Raw genomic sequence first — 22,882 nt, 5'->3', positions numbered from 1 at the left:
AGAATTACAGGCCAATATCCCTCATGAACATAGATGCCAAAATCCTCAACAAAATTCTAGCAAATCGGCTCCAGCAGAGCATCACAAAGATCATACACCATGACCAAGTAGGATTTATTCCAGGAATGCAAGGTTGGTACAATATCCGCAAATCAATTAACGTGATTCATCACATAAACAAGTTGAAAGATATCATATAGTCATATCAATTGATGCAGAAAAAGCATTTGATAAAATCCAACACCCTTTCCTGATAAAAACTCTCAACAAGGTGGGAGTACAAGGATCATACCTCAACCTAATAAAAGCTATATATGATAAACCCACAGCCAACATCATACTCAATGGGCAAAAACTAAAACCATTCCCTCTAAGATCAGGAACAAGACAGGGATGCCCACTATCGCCACTCCTCTTTGACATAGTACTGGAAGTACTAGCCATTGCAATTAGACAAGAGGAGGAAATAGAAGGCATCCAAATTGGAAAAGAAGAAGTAAAGTTATCCTTATTTGCAGATGACATGATATTGTATATAAAAAACCCAAAAGACTCCATTAAAAAACTAATTGGCTTAATAAATGAATTTGGCAATGTAGCAGGATACAAAATTAACGCCAAGAAATCTATGGCATTTCTATACACCAACAGCGAATTTATAGAAACAGAGACTAAAAAAGCAATTCCATTTACCATCGCACCAAAAAAATTAAGATACCTAGGAATAAACTTAACTAAGGAAGTAAAGGACCTATATGCGGAAAACTACATGACACTGAAAAAAGAGATAGAGGAAGATGTAAACAGATGGAAGAACATACCATGTTCATGGATTGGTAGAATCAACATCATCAAAATGTCCATACTTCCTAAAGCAATCTATAGGTTCAATGCACTCCCCATTAAAATACCAACGGCATATTTCACTGACCTAGAAAGAACTCTCCAAAAGTTCATTTGGAACAATAAAAGACCCCGAATAGCCACAGCAATCCTGAGAAAGAAGAGTAAAGTAGGAGGGATCTCAATACCAGACTTCAAACTGTATTACAAAGCCACTGTTCTCAAAACAGCTTGGTACTGGCACAAAAACAGACATATAGATCAATGGAATCGAATCGAGATCCCAGATAGCAACCCAAATCACTATGCTCAATTAATATTTGACAAAGGAGGCACAAATATACAATGGAGTCAAGACAGTCTCTTCAATAAATGGTGTTGGGAAAATTGGACAGATACATGCAAAAGAATGAAACTAGATCACCAACTTACACCATACACAAAAATAAACTCAAAATGGATACAGGACTTAAACATCAGACGGGAAACCATAAAAATACTAGAAGCATCCACAGGCAACAAAATCTCAGACATATGCCTAAAGAACTTCTTCACTGATACTGCCCCTAGGGCAATGGAAGCTAAAGAGAAAATAAACAAATGGGACTACATCAAAATAAAAAGCTTTTTTACAGCAAAAGAAACCATCAACAAAACAACAAGAAAGCCCACTGTGTGGGAGAACATATTTGCAAATGTTACCACTGATAAAGGTTTAATCTCCAACATCTACAAACAGCTTATACAACTAAATAAAAGGAAGATGAATGATCCAATTAAAAAATGGGCAATGGACCTAAATAGAATATTTTCAAAAGAAGACAGAAGGAAGGCCAAAAGGCACATGAAAACATGCTCAAAGTCACTAATTATCCGAGAGATGCAAATCAAAACAACAATGCGGTACCATCTCACACCTGTCAGAATGGCCAACATCAACAAATCAACAAACGACAAGTGTTGGCGAGGTTGTGGAGAAAAAGGAACCCTCGTGCACTGCTGGTGGGAATGTATACTGGTGCAACCACTCTGGAGAACAGTATGGAGTTTCCTCAAAAAACTGAAAATGGAACTCCCATTTGACCCAGTAATCCCACTCCTAGGAATATATCCCAAGAAACTAGAAACACCAATCAGAAAGGATATATGCACCCCTATGTTCATAGCAGTACAGTCTACAATAGCTAGAATCTGGAAACAGCCTAGGTGCCCGTCAGCAGATGAATGGATCCAAAAACATGGTACATCTACACAATGGAATACTATGCTGCCATAAAAAAGAAGGAATTCTCATCATTTGCAGCAACCTGGATAGAACTAGAGAACATCATGCTGAGTGAAATAAGCCTGTCAATGAAAGAGAAATACCACATGGCCTCACTCATTTATGGATATTAAAAAACATTATAAACTGACAAACCAAAAGATAGATATAGAGACAGTAAAGCAACAAGTAGACTGTAAAATTACAGCGGGGAGAGTAGGGAGATCTGGGGGAGATAAGAGATCAACCAAAGGACTTGTATACATGCATATAAGTACAACCAATGGACACAAAACTCTGGGGAGGGAGGGTATGTATGGGGGGGGGGGCAATGTTAAAATATGTACACAGATAATAATTTAATAAAAAAAAAAAAAAAAAAAAAAAAAAAAAAAAAAAAAAAACAAAAAACCTCACAGCTGAGTGGTAAATAATATAGCATGGTACATGCTACCATATAGAAGATAGAGCATTTACTTAAATTCACAGGATGAAACTAAAATCAGAGAGGGATGTTGCCCTGGCCAGTTCGGCTCAGTGAATGGAGCGTAGGCCTGTAGACTGAGGGGTCCTGGGTTTGATTCCGATCAAGGGCATGTGTCTTGGTTGCTGTCACATCCCCAGTGGGGGGTGTGCAGGAGGCAGCTGATCAATGTTTCTCTCTCATTGATGTTTCTAACTCTCTCTCTCCCTTCTTCTCTGTAAAAAAGCAATAAAATATATTTTTGAAAATTAGAGAGGGGCCGAAACCGGTTTGGCTCAGTGGATAGAGCATTGGCTTGGGGACTGAAAGGTCCTGGGTTCAATTCTGGTCAAGGGCATGTACCTTGGTTGCGGGCACATCCCCAGTAGGGGCTGTGCAAGAGGCAGCTGATGGATGATTCTCTCTCATTGATGTTTCTAACTATCTCTCTCTCTCTTCCTCTCTGTATAAAATCAATAAAATATATTTAAAAATAATTTAAAAAAATAGAGAGGGGTGTCAGTATCTTCTGGAGGAAAAACAAACAAACAAACAAACAAACAAACAGTAAAAGATGGTGGCAGAAGAAAGAGAGGGTAAAATTACCTAAAATATGAGAAACTTGGCAGGAGTAAAGAATTGAAATAATTCTAGTATAACTGGAGGTTGGCAACTCAGAAAGAAAGACTGGTATGGGATAAAGCTAGAGCCACTGAAATGGCATATACTTTTGTAACATGCTCTTCCTCTGCATAGGGAATGCTAGTTAAAAGTGATTGTCAAAAAATAATAAAATAAATCAAACATGATGGCTAAATGAATGGAGTAAATGTCACAAAAACAACCTGAGATGTTTAATTTTCAAATGTACTTTTTCAAAACCTGTAGTGATTACCTTATAAGGTAAATATTTATATGTCATTAGTTAAATTACAAGGTTAAATAGTAAACTTAAAACTATTGAAACAGTAAAAATCAAAACAAAACTCATAGGTAACTTAACAACCTGACAAAACATTTGTAAAGCTTTATATAGAATAGAATAACTCAACTTTAAGTATCATGCCGTTACTCATTCATTTTCCATCAATAAAAGTTAATTCACTACCAATATAGCTTTTTAAATCATATAATCTTCTGGTAGTTTATAAAACATTAATATATGTGGCAGACATCATATTGTGAAACAATCTTTTGCATTTAATTCCAGAATTGATGATTTTGATTCCTGCTGCTTCTATAAAAATGATCACAACAGGCTAATTCTTTCCCCTAAAATCTTCATAAAATAGTTGTGCTTATCCTATTATTTGCAATGTCAATTGTGTGATCTTACATGACAATTTTTTGTTTTTCATTTTGTTTATTCATGTGATAATGACTTTTACTCAGGTTAAATACCTCCCAAAGTGTTTACATTCATCTATTGTAGTTTCTCAACATGTGGAATATTAACTATCTGTACTCATACTTGTGAGTGAAGAGACCTTCCTAATTCATATCACCTAGCTTGTGATGTCAGTTATATGTGAAATTAAATTACAGTTTCCACCACTGATATTAAACCTGCGATTAACTAAAAACATATAGAGAATATTGAAGCATGTGTCCTACTTGAGGAGCTATATAGATATCTATACTGAGGAGATACAGATCAATTAAAGAACAAGAGAAAGGAAGAGACTTTATTCAGACTACCAGTCCTTGATTTCTCCTGAGTCTTCAAGAAAATTCAATTCATGCTTTGTGATTTAAATAGATGTGAATACATCAATGGGTACATGATTAAATTAATTTTTGAATATATGTTATACAATACTGCTTTATTTGGCAGAGTATGAGGAAAGATTAATGTTTTTTTATTGTGTGTTCCACAACATGAAAATTTTATATTGTGTTAATGAATGTAGCTTGAAAAAAGGGACAAAGTGTTCTTTAAAGGATGAAAGATCATTTAAAGAAGACCTGAGCTGGAGAGGAAAAATTGGCTGTTAACAAGATGCAGATCACACCTGAAATATGAATGAAAACTATGAAACAAAGAGTTAGTTCTCACTTGTATGACATAATAAGAAAGAATGGCACTATTTAGAATTTCATGACAGAGGTTGTGATATCAAAAAATAATTAGTCAATCAAGGAAAAATAAATGGGCCTTAAGGCTTACTACTGCATTTTTAAAATAATGCATTTTATAATACTGTCAATGAATAAATGACATTAAATATTTAGATGTCCATTCCATATATTGTGATATGTTAAAATGGAAAAGCACAGAGGTAATAAAATGATTATGATAGGACAGTCATTATAAAATATATGATTAAATATAAAAAGTATGTTGTATATAAGAACATTGCATAAATATACTAATAAGTTTAGAGTGATAGAAAAAATAATGACATTTTTCATTTTTACAAATTAAACATTTTTAATTTTATTATTTATTTTTAACAATCAAATGTTATTGTGTATCTGTAAAACACACATTTTTGTTAAGATCTAATTCTCTATTTGCACACTAGAGGCCTGCTGCACAAAATTTGTGCATGGGGTGTATATCCTTCAGCCCAGCCTGTACCCTCTCCAATCTGAGATCCCTTGAGGGTTGTCTGACTGCCCTCTCACAATTCAGGACTGCTGGCTCCCAACTGTCCCCTGCCTGCCTGACTGCCCTTAACCACTTCTACCTGCCAGCCTGAACACCCCCTAACCACTCCTCTGCCAGCCTGATTGATGCCTGAACACTCCCCTGCCAGCCCAATTGCCCCTAACTGCCCTCCCCGGCAAGCCTGGTCCCCCGCAACTGCCCTCCCCTGCTGGTCATCTTGTGGTAACCATCTTGTGTCCACATGGGGACAGCCATCTTTGACCACATGGGGGAGACCTTCTGGTGTGTTGGAGTGATGGTCAATTTGCACATTACCTTTTATTATATAGGATATGCTCTTTTCTAGCATTCTCAAGTGACTTGTTTTGGGATAGAGAGGTGTCCCTTTGTGAGAGTTAAGTAAGAGTTTTCAGAAGCTGTTCCACCAGGAGAGGACATTTATAAGGACTTTTAAAAATTGAACCTGCAAAATCAGCTTCTAAACAACTTGTGGAAGAGTTCACTTTGCTATGCAATTACCCATCACAGGTCTAATTGCCTATTTGCATGCACGATTTAGAAAGGCATAGTTAAAATTTAGTCCCAAGCTCTCCAACACTAATTTTCTCCTTTGAAATTGACATTTAAAAGAGCATCAGGTGGCTAAAAACCCAGATTTGTTATTTATTTCAACAGGAAGGGAACTTTTTTCCTTTCCAACTTGAAGTTTGGCTTAGAAACTTAAATTAAAAAATGGAAAGGCAAAGACAAAGATACAATGGAGCATGCTCTCCCTCCACACAATCAATAATAGACTCCTCTTTGGCTTTACAGGCGTTATAATGAAATCAGTTATCCAAGCAGCAAGGCCGTCCCTGTCTCTGCATGGATAGAGGAAAAGATGTAACTGACCTATAGTTTTATGCCTCTACCTACCTGTGTCAAAGTGGAAAAATAACATAAATTTATTTGAGTAATTTTGAGAATTAGAGCTGAAAATGTATGCAAAAAAAAATTTACAAAATAGGTCCTCAACATTAGCCCTCTCTGGGTTATTCTCTTCTTTATTTTCTGTACCTATTCTTTTTCACCTTAACAAAACATAGAATTGATGTATACCAGCTATGACTGAAAGGATAAACAAGTGGTAAAAGAGTTATCTCTCCCTTGCCAAGTCAGTTTTGTGGGTCCTAATTGTAGAGATTGAAAACAGATATATGAATTAAATGGACAGGCTTATTGTGCTATTTCATATAGTGGTTATCAAAGCTGTATCAATGGGAAAGAAAAATATAAAGTTTCTACTAACTGGCTCCTACTGTGAAATCAAGCAATACAAACTGAGGTGACACACTCATTGTCACAAGCAAGCAGACAGCAGAGACATATTGATAAAATAGCAGTGGTGATGTGAAACATTTTGTACAGAAGACACAACTGAGAGACAAACAAAAAATAGAACCAGAGATCAGGGCTTCAGTGGGCAGATTTTACAATAGAAGCAGAGAAACAGAATGGTATCACCTTCACAGTAAAGGCCACGGCAAATACCCTGATCACTTTCTTCCTTGGATCCAATGGGACAGTGAGGTGTCACTAAAGTAATAAGTTTAGTTTTTTAGTCCCCAAGATATCCCTGTTGATAATATGATTGTTGTTATTTCTGTGTTTATTTATATAATGGATTTCCAGTACTGAGGTGATTTGAATGATCCCTCTTCCTTGGAAACAAAATTGTCCAGTATAACCAGAAGTAATTACATTTATAATTCCAATTCCACTCTCTACTATGTGTCAATGAATTCCTGCAAAGGTGTCACCTGCTAATGATGGGACTGATTTACAATGGCTTCTGGCAGGGCTTCTCCACTGGAGTGTTCCTGGGGGCAAGAGAGTGGCCGGTGCCCTTGGAATTCCAGCCACAGCACTTGAAGTGGTCACTGCAAGAAGAGACCTATCTTTGATGTCTTGCTTGTTATTTTACCAACTTACATGATTTTGTATTCTTCTGTTACATGGCCATGCTTGTTTCACTATTTAAAAAGATGTTTATTCTATGGTTTAGAAGACTTCCTAACACATTACTATGCACATTATTTTGAAAGACATTACAGTAAGGTATACTTTTCAAAAAAGTATGCTGCTTTATAGCAGTCATCACAGATGGAAAAAGAAGCAAGCCTTTAATATCAGAAAGCACTTAGCTAGAATCTTAGAAATCCAAATGGTAAAAAAATTGCTATATGCTGGCATGAAGACCTGACTAAAACACCTCTCAGAAATGTTGCACATCACCTGAGCCGCAGAGCCATCTGTAAGATGACACTATTGCTATTTCTAGGTTTGGGTCTAGACCAATGGCTTTCAAATATTTTGTCAGTAATGCCCCCCCAAAATACATTTTACATATCATCCCAGAGTATACATCTATACTTAAAGCCAACATTTAATGAAATAAATACAGAGTATGTAGGGCATCTTATCACTTATAATACACCCTGTTATATCTCATTTTATTTTCTAAAGACATGCTGGTTAGGACCCACTAATCTGACTCTGTAGACCAAGCACATCTCATGACTCACATCTTGAAAAACACTGCATTAGACAATGTTTCCTCAGGCTTCACACAAGGGCAACATATTTACATATGGGAATGACAAAGATATGAATTGAATAGGGAAATCAAGCTTAAAAGAGATATACAATATGAAGTCCTGAATTAAGTTCAAAACCTATTAGGACACTGTTTAACAGATCAGACTTGTTTTTCCTCAAGGGAGTCACAACATCCAAAGTTCTACTTGAAAACATACTTCTCTCTCTATTAAGCCTCCATTACTGTATCTCTTCTAACTGACCCTCAAACTTGAGCCCTGTCTCTTAATTACAACACTTAAGCACCTCTTTATAAACTACTAGAGACTTGGTGTGTGAAATTCATGCATGGGGGCAGGGGTCTCCTCAACCCAGCCTGCACCCTCTTCAATCTCGGACATCTTGGGGGGCATTTGACTGCTGATTTAGGCCCCATTCCCTGGACATCCCTCTCATAATCCTGGACCACTAGCTCTTAATTGCTCACCTGCCTGCCTGCCTGATTGGCCCTAACTGCCCCCCCCCCCCCCGCCAGCCTGGCCACCCCTAACTGCCCCCTGCTACTGACAAGGTTGCCCCCAATTGCCCCCTCCCTGCAGATTTAGTCACTCCTAACTACTGCCCCCCCCTCCCACCTGCCAACCTAATCTCCCCCAATACCTCCCTGCCAGCCTGGTCACCACAACCGCCCCCCTGCTGGTCTGGTCACACCAAACTGCCCCTACCCCCACCAGCTTGGTTGCCCCACACAGCCTGCTTGTTCAGTCATTTGGTCGTTGTCCCTCACTAAACCCCCTGCCGGCCTGGCTGTAGGCAGCCATCTTGTGAGGGTGTGAGGGTTAATTTGGATATTACCTCTTTGTTCTATAGGACCCCATTAATTTGAAAACTATAGGAAAGCACAAGAAACAAATGGTTTAAAAAATCACTAGCTATCCTGTCTTTTTTTTTTTTTTAAAGTATATTAAGTCCAAAGTTAAATACCTTCATTTATAAATTTCAGAAAAAAATATTAGTAACATTTTGGTACATAAACTTGCAGCTTTGATTATTTAAGTATATATTAGCCTATTGTGTTATACATACATTTTACACACATAAATAGATACCTTTTAATTTTGTCATATATAGTACCAACATGATTTTTCCACAAAACATATCTTTTGACTTTAGTGCATGTGCATGTACTCCATTGACAATTTTTTTGATTGTCATTGAAGTTTTTTACCATTTTCTACATTATCACAATGCTGTAATGGCACTCATTTATCGATATATATATATATGACCAATATATTATTGTGGTAGCATAGAAGCCTAAAAATGAGAATAAAAATGAGAATTATTATTTTGATTTTTAATTGAGGTTTCAAATTGCCCTCCAGAATATTTTTACCAGTGTATACTTTTCATTGACACCACCCAAATCTGTCCCAGATCCCTGTCAACATTAATATTATCAACATTTAAATATTTTGAAAATGTTATGAAGAAAATATGTATGCCTCATTGTTATTTAATTTTGTATTTTGAGTTTTACAGTGAGTTTAGGCATGTGTTTATGTCATGTGTATTTTACTTTGCTACTTTATATATTTTACCCATTTTTTACTTGGCTGTTTACCTGCCTTAAAAATTCATATATAGAAAAGACATGTGGCAAAGCCTTATATCTATTCTATGTGTCTCATTTTTCCTTCAGCATATCATTGTCTTTTAACTTTATGTATGGTATTCAGCCACAGAAGTGCTTTATATATATATATATATATATATATATATATATATATATATATATTTAATATATTTTATTGATTTTTTTACAGAGAGGAAGAGAGAGGGATAGAGAGTTGGAAACATCCATGAGAAAGAATCATTGATCAGCTGCCTCTTGCACACCCCCTACTGGGGATGTGCCCCCAACCAAGGTACATGCCCTTGACCGAAATCGAACCTGGGACCTTTTAGTCTATCCACTGAGCCAAACCGGTTTCAGCAGAAGTGCTTTATTTTTAAATGTGCTTATGAATAGACATGCAGTTAAATGTGGTTCTATTTTGTTGACTCACTAAGTTCTGTCATGCTAACGTAGGCTTCCCACTTTAAAGTTAAAAAAAAATGGGCTCGTGCCTTGGCTGGTGTGGCTCAGTTGGTTGGAGCATCATCCCAAACACTGAAAGGCTGTGAGATTAGTTCCTGCGCAGAACACATACTAATTTCTGTTAATTTTTAAATAGTTTATATTTAAAATTTGTATTTTCATTTAAAATAACTATTTGAAGCAGCAATAAACATTTGAATTCAGGTAGGAAATTGGATATGTCTAAGCATATCAACTAAACTAGTAAAACAATATGATTATATTCACTTGTTTTCCTCTACCCATGGAGAATTGCAGTGTGGTTGGGAGGAAGAAAGCAGTCCAGGTAAAAGGTAGGAATAGCAGTATTTTTCTCTCTCCGTGGCCTAAAGCCATTGAAAGAAATACAATAGTTCCGTCAATCTTTTTGAAGAAAGATCTTCCTGCAGAAGCTGAAGGTGCTGTTTTCACAAGGGGCTCTCTCTCCAAAATGCTAACAGAAGCAAACCAACTTTTGAAATGTAGATATAAAGTAAAAGAGAGCCATTTTCCATTCTCTGCACTGACTGCAATGTGGCTCCAATCTATCAGAATTCCAGGAAGGTCTTTGATAGTTCCAATTCAATCTCTCTCTCTCTTTTTTTTTTAAATTGTTTTCCACACCTTCTTTATTTCATGCACTGTTCTTAGCCCTGAAAAAGCAGTGAGGAACCGTGCTGACTCCATTGTAGGCTGAATTCTTAGCATGGGCACCTCCCATCACATTGAACATTGGTAGATGAGGGCAGTGGCAGGTTAGCATGGGGATCTGAAATCTCATTCCTCAGGAGTTGGAGAAGCATAAGACCATAGGAAAGGGGGGCATAAAAGGACAGGAGAGGGCTACGTCTGAGGCACATGAAACTTCTAGAAGCACATAAATACAGCCATAAAACTTTAGTCTGACTTGCAACGGCTCTGCATTCATAGATTGGAGTAAAACCTAGAATTTTAAAGGATATTACCATTTATGTGTCTCTGCATAGTTTCCAAAGACCAGCGAGACAATCACATATGCATTTGCTTATTACCCACACTAGACCAACCATTAGAAAAAGGAGGCAACTTCATTTTTTTTTTGTTTGCTAATGTTGTATTCTGATTTACCCCCTGTGTCTATTTCAATAGAATGAGAGAATTTCAATTTCATCCAAATAATATATGTGCCAGTCTTGCCCATTGTTGGGCTTTGTGTATGCTGCATATTATTTATTTGGTAAAACAGCTCTATGCAGTAATTATCATCATCCCTGCAACAGGGCAAGAAACTGTGGCTGAAGGAGATTCAATCACTGGGTAAAGTCACATCACTAACAAAGGGTAGAGCCCTTTCCAGGAATTGTTCTGACAATGTTTGCTGAACCAAGGATGATGCCAGCCACTGCTTTATTACTCATTCAGTCACAACAATTTAAATTAAGTTTGGTTGAGTGACATCCACTGAATAACAGAAAATAACGTGTAATTACTATCCATTTCAGAGTAGCCTACAATGAAATATTTTTTTTTTTAAATTCTCACTTCTCACCACAGATGGTTTGGTAAGGTATGAAAAGACATTATACTATGTAATTATCTGGAGTAAAGCACCATTTCAGTGGGCACAAATAAATATGGAAGAAGTATTAGTTTCAGTACAATTGTTCATTAGATTTAAACATTTATTTATTTAAATGAATGCCTGATCAGCTCGCCATTACCAGATACTATGCTAGACAGTGTGAGAAAAAAGAAAAAGAAAAACAAACTGTTTTCTAAAAGGAATTTTTAGTTTAGAAAGGTAGATGTGATTTGTACCCCAGGGAGACGGGTCTGCCTATCATCTGAGACCTTTAAGAGCGCACAGTAGAAACAACATCAGAACTGTGTTTCTGCTCCTCACAGGTCGGATGTGGGACTTCTAGCCCTCCTGTTTTCTCCTGGTGCTCAGTGTGCTCATCAGGAAAATGAAAGGGGTAGTCTAAGGCAGTGTTTCCCAACCTTCTCTCATGATGAGAATCACCTGGTGGAGTTGTTAAAACACAGATTCCTGAATCCCAACTAAGAAGTGCTAAACTAGGATTTTTGGGAACATATAGGTAAAATTGTATACTTAACTAGTGCTCTAAGACAGATGTTATATACAGAGCACTAAGTTAGGTATGCAATTTTACCTATATGTTCCCAAAAATTCTAGTTTAGCACTTCTTAGTTGGGATTCAGGAATCTGTGTTTTAACAACTCCACCAGGTGATTCTTATCATGAGAGAAGGTTGGGAAACACTGGTCTAAGGGGATTGCTAAGAGCTGCAGTATTTGACCATGACATTTTTATAAGTTATTTAGCAGAGGCTCATTTTACTGATATGGGGAAAACATTGAAAATAAGGAATTGCATTTAAACATATCATAAAATAAAATATTTAATTTAAAATCCATTATTTAAAAAAAGGGGTGTAGGGCAGGACTAAGCTTTGAAGAAACATGTTTATTACTAGAATATTCTATTAAATCACAATATCGGTTTAACCACAAAACATTGCTTTTTCCTCAGTACATGTGGAGAGTGTTCTGGAAGTGGCAGCAAGAATTTGGTGTTTTTGATTAGAATTTAAATTCTCATCTCTGTATGAATTACATCTTTTTAATTTTCTGAAATTGATATCTTGACTATTACTTGAAAATGGTGATTTTAAATATTTGTTTTGCATAGTTATTTTAAATATTTTAAATATGCATTTAAAATATTATTTTAAAATGAATTATTTTAAACTTAATAGCAAACTCTTAGTTATTAAATTTGTCACTGTTCAACACCTTTCCTCTCAACCTATAAAACTTGTATTTTGTTCAAGAATTCCTATTTCTATTGAAATAATGCTATTATCAATCTTTATCTTGCAGATGTTTTTGCAAATGTCTCCATTGCCTACCCAACACTAAAATATTCTCATGAAAAAGAAAGAAAATCAATCAATCATCCCGGTGTCAAGCAAACAGTTGGTTGCCTGAATTTTTGAGCATTCATCCAGATGTTAAGCTATAGTAATCAACCAAAGACAGAGTGTAGTTATGCACACATGCCTGTGTTTATGTATTATCATATAGTTTTAGACATTTTATTTGGATATACAGATCTTGAAATACAGCTTTTATTGTGAATTAAATTAAAAACACTACTAATAGTGCCATCTTGTGTCTAAAATTCAAAATTAAGATTGGATGTTTATATATTACAGAATTTTCAAGCTAAAAAAAAGCATATATACTCATCTACTCCAAACTTCTTTTTCAGAGTTAAACAGTTCGAGGTCTAGGGAGGTTAAATGAGTTGTTTAAAGCCACTCAATAATTAATGGAGTGGTGTAGCTTGGACTAAATCCCAAGACACCTGATTTTTAGTTTCGTCCTTTTTAAATATACCACATTCCCTAGATAATTCACTTTTGATGACAACATAAAAGTAATCAATTTTAGTTTTATTAAAGTCAGATGTAGATATTATATTAATTTAACTCTAATTTATGGTTGCAGTAGGATTCAATTTTGCTATTTAAATACTTTAGAATAGCAAAATATTTCTAAATGTATAATAATAATGTAGGCCACTATTATTAATGCTTGTCAGGGACAATTAACTTGAATGATATTAAGCTCTTAATTGTTTTTTAACATATTAAGTTAAGTGAAGTCACCTGAGATAGCTTTCCCCACATTATCTGATTTTATGTTGCATTTAAGGCATAATTCCACATTAGTTTTCAGAATTTTTTTTTTTAATTCTCAGCTGAGGATATGTTTTTAGAGAGAGAGAAAAAGAGGGAGGGAGGGGGAGAGAAGGAGAAACATAAATATCAGTTGCCTCCTGCCTTTGTTACCCAAATAGATCTGGGATTAAAACACAACCTAGTTATATTTGCCCTGATGAGGAATCAAACCTGCAACCTTTTGGTGTACAGGACAATGCTCCAACCAATTGAGCCACCCAGCCAAGGCTAGATGTAATTTTTAAAAAGGATGAGAGTAAATGACATAATAATAATGAAGCAATAAACAATGCAAAATAACATATTTGCCACATCTTTTGTCCACAAATTAGAAAGTTGTGAATTAAGTAGTTTAATAATATATATTTTTAATAAATTGAGGCCTCCATCTGACTTCAAGTTGGACTTTTCCATTAACAAAGACATGTTACACACAACACGGAACTAGTCATAATAAAATGTCAAAAAGAGGTATAGTACTTGGACTCCATCCTATGAGTAGTTAAGCATTCTGTAATCATCTTTCACCTATAGAGATGCTTTTCTAACACCTGATAAAAAATTCAAGCAACTCATATTTGTTTGGTGGTGGGGAAATAGAAAGCATTTAAAATGATGGGAAACAAAAGGAAAGCAAACAGAATATTTTTGGCAACTTATGATATGCTGGGAATATCCCAAACATTGTAGTAAATTGAGAAAGGGCTTTACAGATTATCTATTGCAGGTCCCACTGAATCCCTGTGTTAATGTTGCTTAGCGCTTCCAAGTTGCCTTTCCTCTTTGCCTGCTCTTCCAGTAGTAAAAACAACTCTAAAATATCATGTGTATCATTAAATATATCTTATAATGCCATATGGAGAGAGAAAGAAATATTTTTTTGAGAAAGAAATAGTTTTAAGTCAATGAATTAATTCACCTCTTTTGAGTTTTGTTTACTAAAAAGTCTAGAATAATCTTAACAGATGAATTACATTTTCTGGTCATTATTACAGAGGTTCTTTTCCAAAATTAAATTGTAATTTTTTTAATACATTCAGTTATCTAAGAAGCTAAAGCTATTGCAAATTAGAAACTAGCAACCATTTTCCTTAGATGCCTCTATCACATGTACATTGTCATATCCTGAGAATCAAAATTCTGGTCCTAGAATGTGGAAAGAAAGAAAAAGAGAAGAAAGAAAGAAAGAAAGAATGAAAGAAAGAAAGAGAGAGAGAGAGAGAGAGAGAGAAAGAGAGAGAGGGGGGGGGAGGGAGGGAGGGAGGGAGGGAGGAGAAAGAAGCGAGGGAGGTAGGGAGGGGGTAGGGGGAGGAAGGGAGGAAAAGGAAGAGAGAAAAAGGAAGAAATATAATGAAAGGAAGAAGAAAGGAATGAAAGAAGAGAGAGAGAGAGAGAGAGAGAGAGAGAGAGAGAGGGAGAAACACTAAATCTTAACTAGCTCCATTTTGATGAATTCACACAAACTCAGTTGTGTCATCCTGGTTACCATGTTAGAAGTGTATAGCATAATGCTTTAAAAAGAAATTATGAAACAAAATAATAAATAAAATTAAGCATGACAAATATGAAAACAAGAGAGTGAGGAAAAGAGTAATTCTCAAAGTCATGCCTAGATTTATAGAACTCCCACAAAATAACTGTCAAACTCAAAAGGGGGAAAAGAAATGGCAAAAGGATTGCTATGAGAAAAAAAAAAATCACATGCTGCCGCATTATTAAAACATGACATATTTAGCCTGGAATAAATTTCCAACAGGTTGCTTTGCTTCTGACAGTTGCCTAATTATGGAGGAGAGAGCGAGCTCTAGTTGAGAACAAAAGTAGAGGAAACTTCAAACTTTTGGGACTGTTTTGACAATCTGATATGTTAAGTGCTTTGTCAAGATTGATGTAATGGGGTGTAATGGGAATGCCCCAAACCACAAATCTGGATAGTTGGATAAAGACTCCATCTGGACTCCAACATGGGTGAAACCTCCACTCCAGGTGTGTTATAAATACTCAGAGCCCCGCCCACTCTACAATCAAGCATGGTTGTACCAAGGGTTATGTTCAGAGCGCTGTCACATTTCCACTCCATTGGATGCATGCTGCCATGGCAACCACCAGCTTGAGACCAACACCCACCTCTCTATATTGCAGATACCACCAGTGACAAGGACTTTGCTCCAGATGTTTGCTCTACCAGCTGCTATCACTTTTGTTCAGGGTGTAACCTCTGTGTGACTGGATTGGCTTATTGGGGAGGTCTCTCCTAATAAGGCATTGTGGAAAGACATAAGCATGTCTAAGTGTCTCCAATCAGGGATGCTCCCTTGTTCATGAATATTGGTTTCACAAATCCCAATGTAGATGGGAAATTAAAGCATACCTGAGTACTATTTTTTAACAAATAAGAGTATTTTAGCATAGTCAGTGGATATTAAAAAAGGGAAATATAATTTAAAAAAAAAACTATTGGAAGCAGATTAGAAAGCAAACTGGGTCATCTTCCCATGAAGAGAAAAGAAGGGAAAAGAGAAAAGAAAAGAATAGAAAATGTCTGGGGGGGGTGGTGGAATGTAATTTTTAGGTAGTAATTGGAATGAAATTATGGAATATCTGTAATTTCTTCTCCTAATTTATGATTATTATATTTTTCTACAATAAATATATATTATTTTAAAAAATATAACATCATGGCTTTAAATCAAATAAGCAAAGCAAATAAAGTTGCAAAATGGCATAATTTGAAGAATGATGGTGCATTTTCTGAGAGTTAGAAGTCAGAGGTGAGGATACAAGATTATTGACAGTGTTGGTCAATTAGCAAACAGATGTGATATTACCTTATATGTATGTAATTAGCCTATAAAAAGCACATCTGTTTGAGACTAGCTAAGAACCAAGCAGCATGTGAAAAACAAGGAAAGCAGAAGGAAATGGATGAAAATAGGAAGAAAGGGAAGAGGAGAAGGGGCAGAAAGAGAAGCAAAGTGGTAAGAAAATACTAGTACCGTATGTTAAGATAATAACCACACAGATAGTTGGGGAAAGACAGAACAGCTATGCAAAACTGATAACAATGCAAAAAGTGCAACACTGGTGATCACATCCATTCACCTACCCTTTGGAAGGCACTGCTATATTACAGCTTCCTATAATATTGAAACTGCAAATTAAGGAGTCAGGTAATGATGGGAGTGTTCTATCATGTCCAATTTCCTTTGCTTAAGAAATCAGATATTTAACCCATTCCATTAAAGAATATAAATAAATACATACAATTGCTAATTCAAATGTCAACCAGGATAGAAAGTACTAAAACTCTCACAAAATTTTAGTAGTTAAGGACATTGTAAATTATCTGAAAGAAATATTGTAAGCATACAGTATGATATGGTGGTGAAATTCAAGTATGAAAAATGTATATCATATCATATACCTGTCACATTTAAAATTGTTAATGCTACTAAAGGATCAATGATATGATAAATTATAAGATATCTACTTAATGGAATATAATGATGGCATTGAAAATATTGCTCTGTTCCACTTCATAAAAATCACTATGATGTAAAGTTAAAGTCAGAATGCAGAAAGAATAGTAACATTGATTTCAGTTACAGGAAATATGCATCAAATACAAATGGAAGGGTATGAATCTGAAAGACAATACTAGTTGCACTAGGATGGTGATATATGCACATTTTATTTTCTGTCATTTCTTTTCTAAAGTATTCTGTATTATACTAATTTTTAAAAATGTATATACAGTAGAACAAGTGCTTTGTTAATTAGAAAAACCTGGGTATTAACATGTGTATATGCAAACATGCACATCAGTAAATAAACTCATTTGGAGTTTATTGGAGTTTTTGTAAATGAAATAATTTGGAGAACTTTCCATCAAACTATATTTAAAATATTTAAAGAACTCATGGCCTCAAATAAATACTTTCAGACAGTAGGATTTACTATGTATAAACTCATGGAATGTTTTGTTTTGTTTTCTGCAACTCATTTTTTACTTTTAATTTGAGTGAGGAATATATTGGTCATGATGTATGGAATATGTGTCCGTGCTTTTGTTTATACTAATACTTGTACATATATTTGTCATGTTGCTAAAAAACTGAAATAATACTGAGTAGCATAAAACACTTGGATTCTTATTAAATGTTTGTCTACAAAATATATCAAATTAAGAAAATAAGTTTTTAAAAATTACCTGGAATGACTGAATCAATTATGGCACAGTTACAAAATTATGGAAATTTAATATCTACACTAATAATAAAGGGATATAAAAGTTATTCTGGATGCCATCACAATAAGAACCCAATAGCAAGCTGCATGGGGCGATAAGGCTGGCAGGGAGGTTAGTGAAGGACAACCAAACAACTGAACAGCAGACTGTGTGGGGCAACCAGGCCAGCAGGGCTGTTAGTGAGGTATGACCAAATGATAGAACAGCAGGCTGCTTGGGTTGACTAGGCTGGCAGGGTGGCAGTTAGGGGCAATCAGGCCGCTGGGCAGGGTGGGGGGGAGTGGTTGGGAGCTACCAGGCTGGCAGGGCCTGAGCTGGCAGTAAGACATTTCCCAAGGGGTCCTGGATTAAAGAGGGTAAAGGCTGGGCTGAAGGGGACCTCCCCTCCGCCCATGCATGAATTTCGTGCACTGGGCCTTTAGTATATAGATAATTTAGACAAGCAATCCACGTTGCAGTTTGATGTATCAGATACTTATAATGAACCACAAAAATTATCTACACAGCAATAAAAACCATGAATTAAAAGGAAAAACAACCAACTGTATAAAAAACATTTGCAAGTTATATATCTGATAAGGACTAATATTTAAAATGTATAAAGAACTTATACAACTCAATATAAAAAAGAAATCTGATTAAAAAATGGTCAGAGGATCTTTCCAAAAAAGACACACAGGTGGCCAACAGGTGTATGAAAAGGTGCTCAGCATCACTAATCATCAGGTAAATGCAAATGTAAACCATAATGAGGTATCATATCATACCTGTCAGAATGGCCACTATCAAAAACATGAGAAATAGCGGGTGTAGGCCAAGGATATGGAGAAAAGGGAAGACTATGTATTGTTGGTGGGAATGTACATTGGAATAGCCCCTATAGAAAATAGTATTAATGGTCTTAAAACAAACTAAAAATAACATCCTATTTCCTTCATATGAGCTGAAAAAATTAACACATGCAGGCACTTGTAATACTTTTGGTAGAACATTTTTTCCCTTCATCTCTGGTAGACTAACTTGGAAACAGATATGAAAACTCTTTCTGGCCCAGGTCTACAAAGCAAATAAATTCAAATTATGCTCCACAGCACACGCACAAACTCCCTGCAGTGTTTTCATTTACTGTTACTCTGTGTCTTAGTATTAAGGATCGAGGGGTTCAGAACAGTCCCCCAAAATGTGGCACTTTGGACTGTGAATGGTTTTGATCTGAAGGCAATCAAGACCCTGTTGGCTCATGAGGAACTTTTGTCTCTCTTAAAGAATTTTAATTAGAGACTTTGCCCATAATGTCAGTTATCACTGCAAAGAACTTTTTAAACCTACCTATATAGCAGAAAGAACTTTTTAAACATATGGTGACTACAGTTAATACTACTATATTACACATTTGAAAGTTGTTAATGGAATCATATAAAACATTCTCATTACAAAAAAATGTTAATGGTGATGAATGTTAATGAGAATTATTGTTTTGATTATTTTGCAAAATATACATTTAATAATTATATTGTATAACTGAAACTAGCTTAATTACTAAACATCTTCCCTTTCTAGTATCCTGAAAATCAACTCTCTCCTCTCTGGAGCCATGAGACACTTTATCTCTTCCTTAGCTAGAAAGTCATATATCCCTCATCTTTAACTTTCTGTCTTTGAACTGTCCATCTATGTGAAGTCTCTGACTCTCTCATGTATGTAGGGTTCTCATTCATACATTTATAATTAAATTTGGTTATTTTCTGTTATAAAAACACAACTAAAAATATACCTACCACATGATTCAGCAATTCCACATCAGGGTACTTACCCAACAAAAATGAAAACACTAACTCAGAAAGATATATGCACCCCCTTGTTCATTGCAGCATTATATAGAATAGCCAAGGTATGGAAACAACCAAAGTGACTATCCATGAGTAAATGGTTAAATAAAACTGGGAAAAAATATATATATGTCATGCAGATATTATACAGAAGTAAATAAAGTCATGCAGATATTATACACAAGAGAAATGAGTCAGAGACAGGGAAAGACAAATACCTTATGGTATAATCTCACTTTTATGTGGAATTTAAAAATTAACAAACAAACAAAAACAGAAACAATTTCACAGATACAGGCAACAGATTGGTAGTTGTGAGAGGCAAAGGGTGGTGGGTAGACAAAAATGGGTAAAAAGGGTCAAAAGATATAAAATTCCAGTTATAAAATAAAGAAGTCATGCGGATGTTATACACAATATGGTGACTACAGTTACTACTGAATTGCACATTTGAAAGTTGCTAAGAGAGTAGATCTTAAACAGTCTCATTACAATGAAAATAATGTAACTATGTGTCATGATGAATGTTAATGAGAATTATTGTTTTGATTATTTTGCAAATATACATATCTCATAAAGAGCTAATATGAAAATGGTGGTTGCACCCTCGGGCCCTCCCACCTTCATACTCTCACGTTGGGGCTGGGGGACCCGAGGCCACGCCAGGGGTCCTGAGGCTGAACCCTCCACCTTGCAGGGGTTGATGGCGTGGGGCCAGCCGGGTCAGGGTCTCACCCAATATTAAGGTGCGAGTGGGTGGGCCGGGACTTGATTCTGGGTCCTGCAGTGTGCCCCAGACTCTGACAGGAGAGAGATTTTCATATATATTTTACTAATTTTGTTTCATCTCTCACACTACTATTATAGAGAAAGGGCAAATAGCAATATTAAAATATTTCCTCTAATTAATTCCCTTTTAATGTGCACAAATTTGTACATCAGGCCACTAGTATTTAATAACCATGTTGTATAACTGAAACTAAAATCACATTACTCCAATTAAAATGAAAAAGTATCTACTTGCCAAAAGGATACTTAATTTTTTATAATATGTATCATGTTAATTTTTTGAACATCTTTAAATTGTAGGCATAGGGAAATATGTTCATGTGCCGGGCTCTATGAATTCCTTGTCTTTATGAATTATTTTTCATAAAAAATAATTTGTATCTATTAATAAATATTTATTATGTCATCATGTTCTTAAATTATTTCTATTAAGTAAATTTGATGATATCACCCTCCTCTTCTTACTCATGTTACTAATCCCAAACTGAGAATTAGGACATGTAAATGGCTTTGTGAAAGTCATACTGTAACATTCTGTGGTCTTATTTACAAAGGCATGTACAGTTAACCCATCAACAATACAGAGGTTAAGGGCACCAACCCTCGTGCAGCCCTGAGTACATTTTGACTCCCAAAAACTTAGGTTGTCCTGTGGTATCTGAGGGGAATTGGTTTCAATATTCCCAATGATACCCAAATCTATGAATGCTCAAGTCTCCTATATAAAATGGGCATAGACCACTGTATACAGTAGGCAGTCTACATCTGTGGACTCCTAACAACAATTGAAAACAGTCCAAGCATTTATTGGGGGGAGGGGGAAATCACATAAAGTGGACCCATGCAGTTCAAAACAGAGTTGTTCAAGAGTCAACTGTATTTTCAACATCATCTTTCTAATGCTCTACTTGAGAGTTTGAAAAATATCTTTTTCTTCAGCATATGTCATACTTTCAATATTTTAAAAATATTTTTAAAGAATTATTTCATATTATTAAAATGTTTTATTCCTTTTTATTTATAAAAATGTACCAAAGGAAATGAGAATATGAAACTTTTTTCAAAAATGATTTTCACTTTATTATTCTTATTCTACATCTAAGAGTAAATGTCAAATATCTTGATTCTATAATTTATACTTAGACCTCTCTTTACTATAATTAAGATTTATTTCAAGTTAAGCCATAGGAATATAAATCCTCTGGTTAAGAGCTAATTATTAGCTGTGTTGAGAGGTTTAATATTTAAACTGAGGGTTTTGATACTAAGATTTAAGTAATGAAGATACACAGCCAACTTCATAGCTTGGCCAGTGGCTGCTCTAGGACACCAAATTATCCTATACTGTATAATAAAAAGGTAATATGCAAATTAACCCTAAAGGTGGAGCAAGGAGGAAATACCAGTTGCTATGATGCACATTGACCACCAGGGGGAAGACACTCCATGCAGTAGCTGCCCCCTGGTGGTTAGTGTGCTCCCACAGGGGGAGCTCCACTCAGCCACAAGCTGGGCTGGCAGCTGCAAGTGCAGTGGCAGTGGTGGGAGCCTCTCCCGCCTCCTCCAAAGTGCTAAGGTTGTCCAACTGAAGCTTAGACCTGCTCCCCATGAGGAGTGCCTAAGTTGTCAGTGGGACATCCCCCGAGGCCTCCCAGGCTGCCAGAGGGATGTCTGACTACCAACTCAGGCCAGATCCCCCAGGGAATGGGCCTAAACTGGCAGATGGACATCCCCCAAGGGGTCCCAGATTATGAGAGGGTGCAGGCCGGGTTGAGGGATCCCCCCCCCCCCCCACACACACACATACACACACTGAGTGCACAACTTTTATGCACCGGGATTCTAGTTCGATTAATAATGAACTACATCTGGTTAAGCCAATCTAAACACATTCAGACATTTGCCCCTGTGCTGTTGCCTGGTCAGCTTTCTTTCCAGATATTCCTTTGGCCCCCCTCCCTTAGGTCTCTCTTTAAAAGTCACTTTATAAAAGACAATGCCCCTGATTATTCTCACTTCTATACACTAAACTCCCTTTTCTGATTTATTTTAAACAAAAACTCTTGCCACCATCCAATATGCCACATATTGGGTCGGCAGCTAAGTAATTGCGGATTTTTTAAAGAAAATCAAAGACAATTTTTTCATGGAACTAAATAACTTTATTCTGTAATGTATTGCCCATTTTGATCAATGACCTTTTGCCATCTTTCAGGCAGCATCATAATCCCACGTTCAAAAAACTTCTGTTTTTTATTAGCAAAAAACTGAATCAGGTACGATTTGACATCATCATCATTATTGAAATTTTTACCATTCAAGGAGTTTTGTAAAGATCGAAACAAAAAGTAATCAGATGGTGCAAGGTCAGGACTATATGGTGGATGTGGCA

The 22,882-nt window shown here is 35.9% G+C and overlaps 1 long non-coding RNA gene across 1 annotated transcript in view; it reads right to left on the bottom strand.

Annotated features, from left to right (window-relative positions):
* Window positions 1-2,465: 2,465 nt before the first annotated feature.
* LOC311628242 overlaps window positions 2,466-22,882 on the bottom strand; it is a 1,314,020-nt gene continuing 1,293,603 nt past the window's right edge. Inside the window, exon 3 of the long non-coding RNA XR_014795984.1 lies at window positions 2,466-2,519. This is a non-coding gene — a long non-coding RNA (uncharacterized lncRNA). The remainder of the gene's footprint in view (window positions 2,520-22,882) is intronic.

The sequence above is a fragment of the Pipistrellus hanaki genome (genome assembly GCF_964339955.1).
Source record: "Pipistrellus hanaki genome assembly, chromosome: 9".
NCBI classification, from domain to species: domain Eukaryota; kingdom Metazoa; phylum Chordata; class Mammalia; order Chiroptera; family Vespertilionidae; genus Pipistrellus; species Pipistrellus hanaki.
This window is presented reverse-complemented; position numbering and strand designations above follow the sequence as displayed.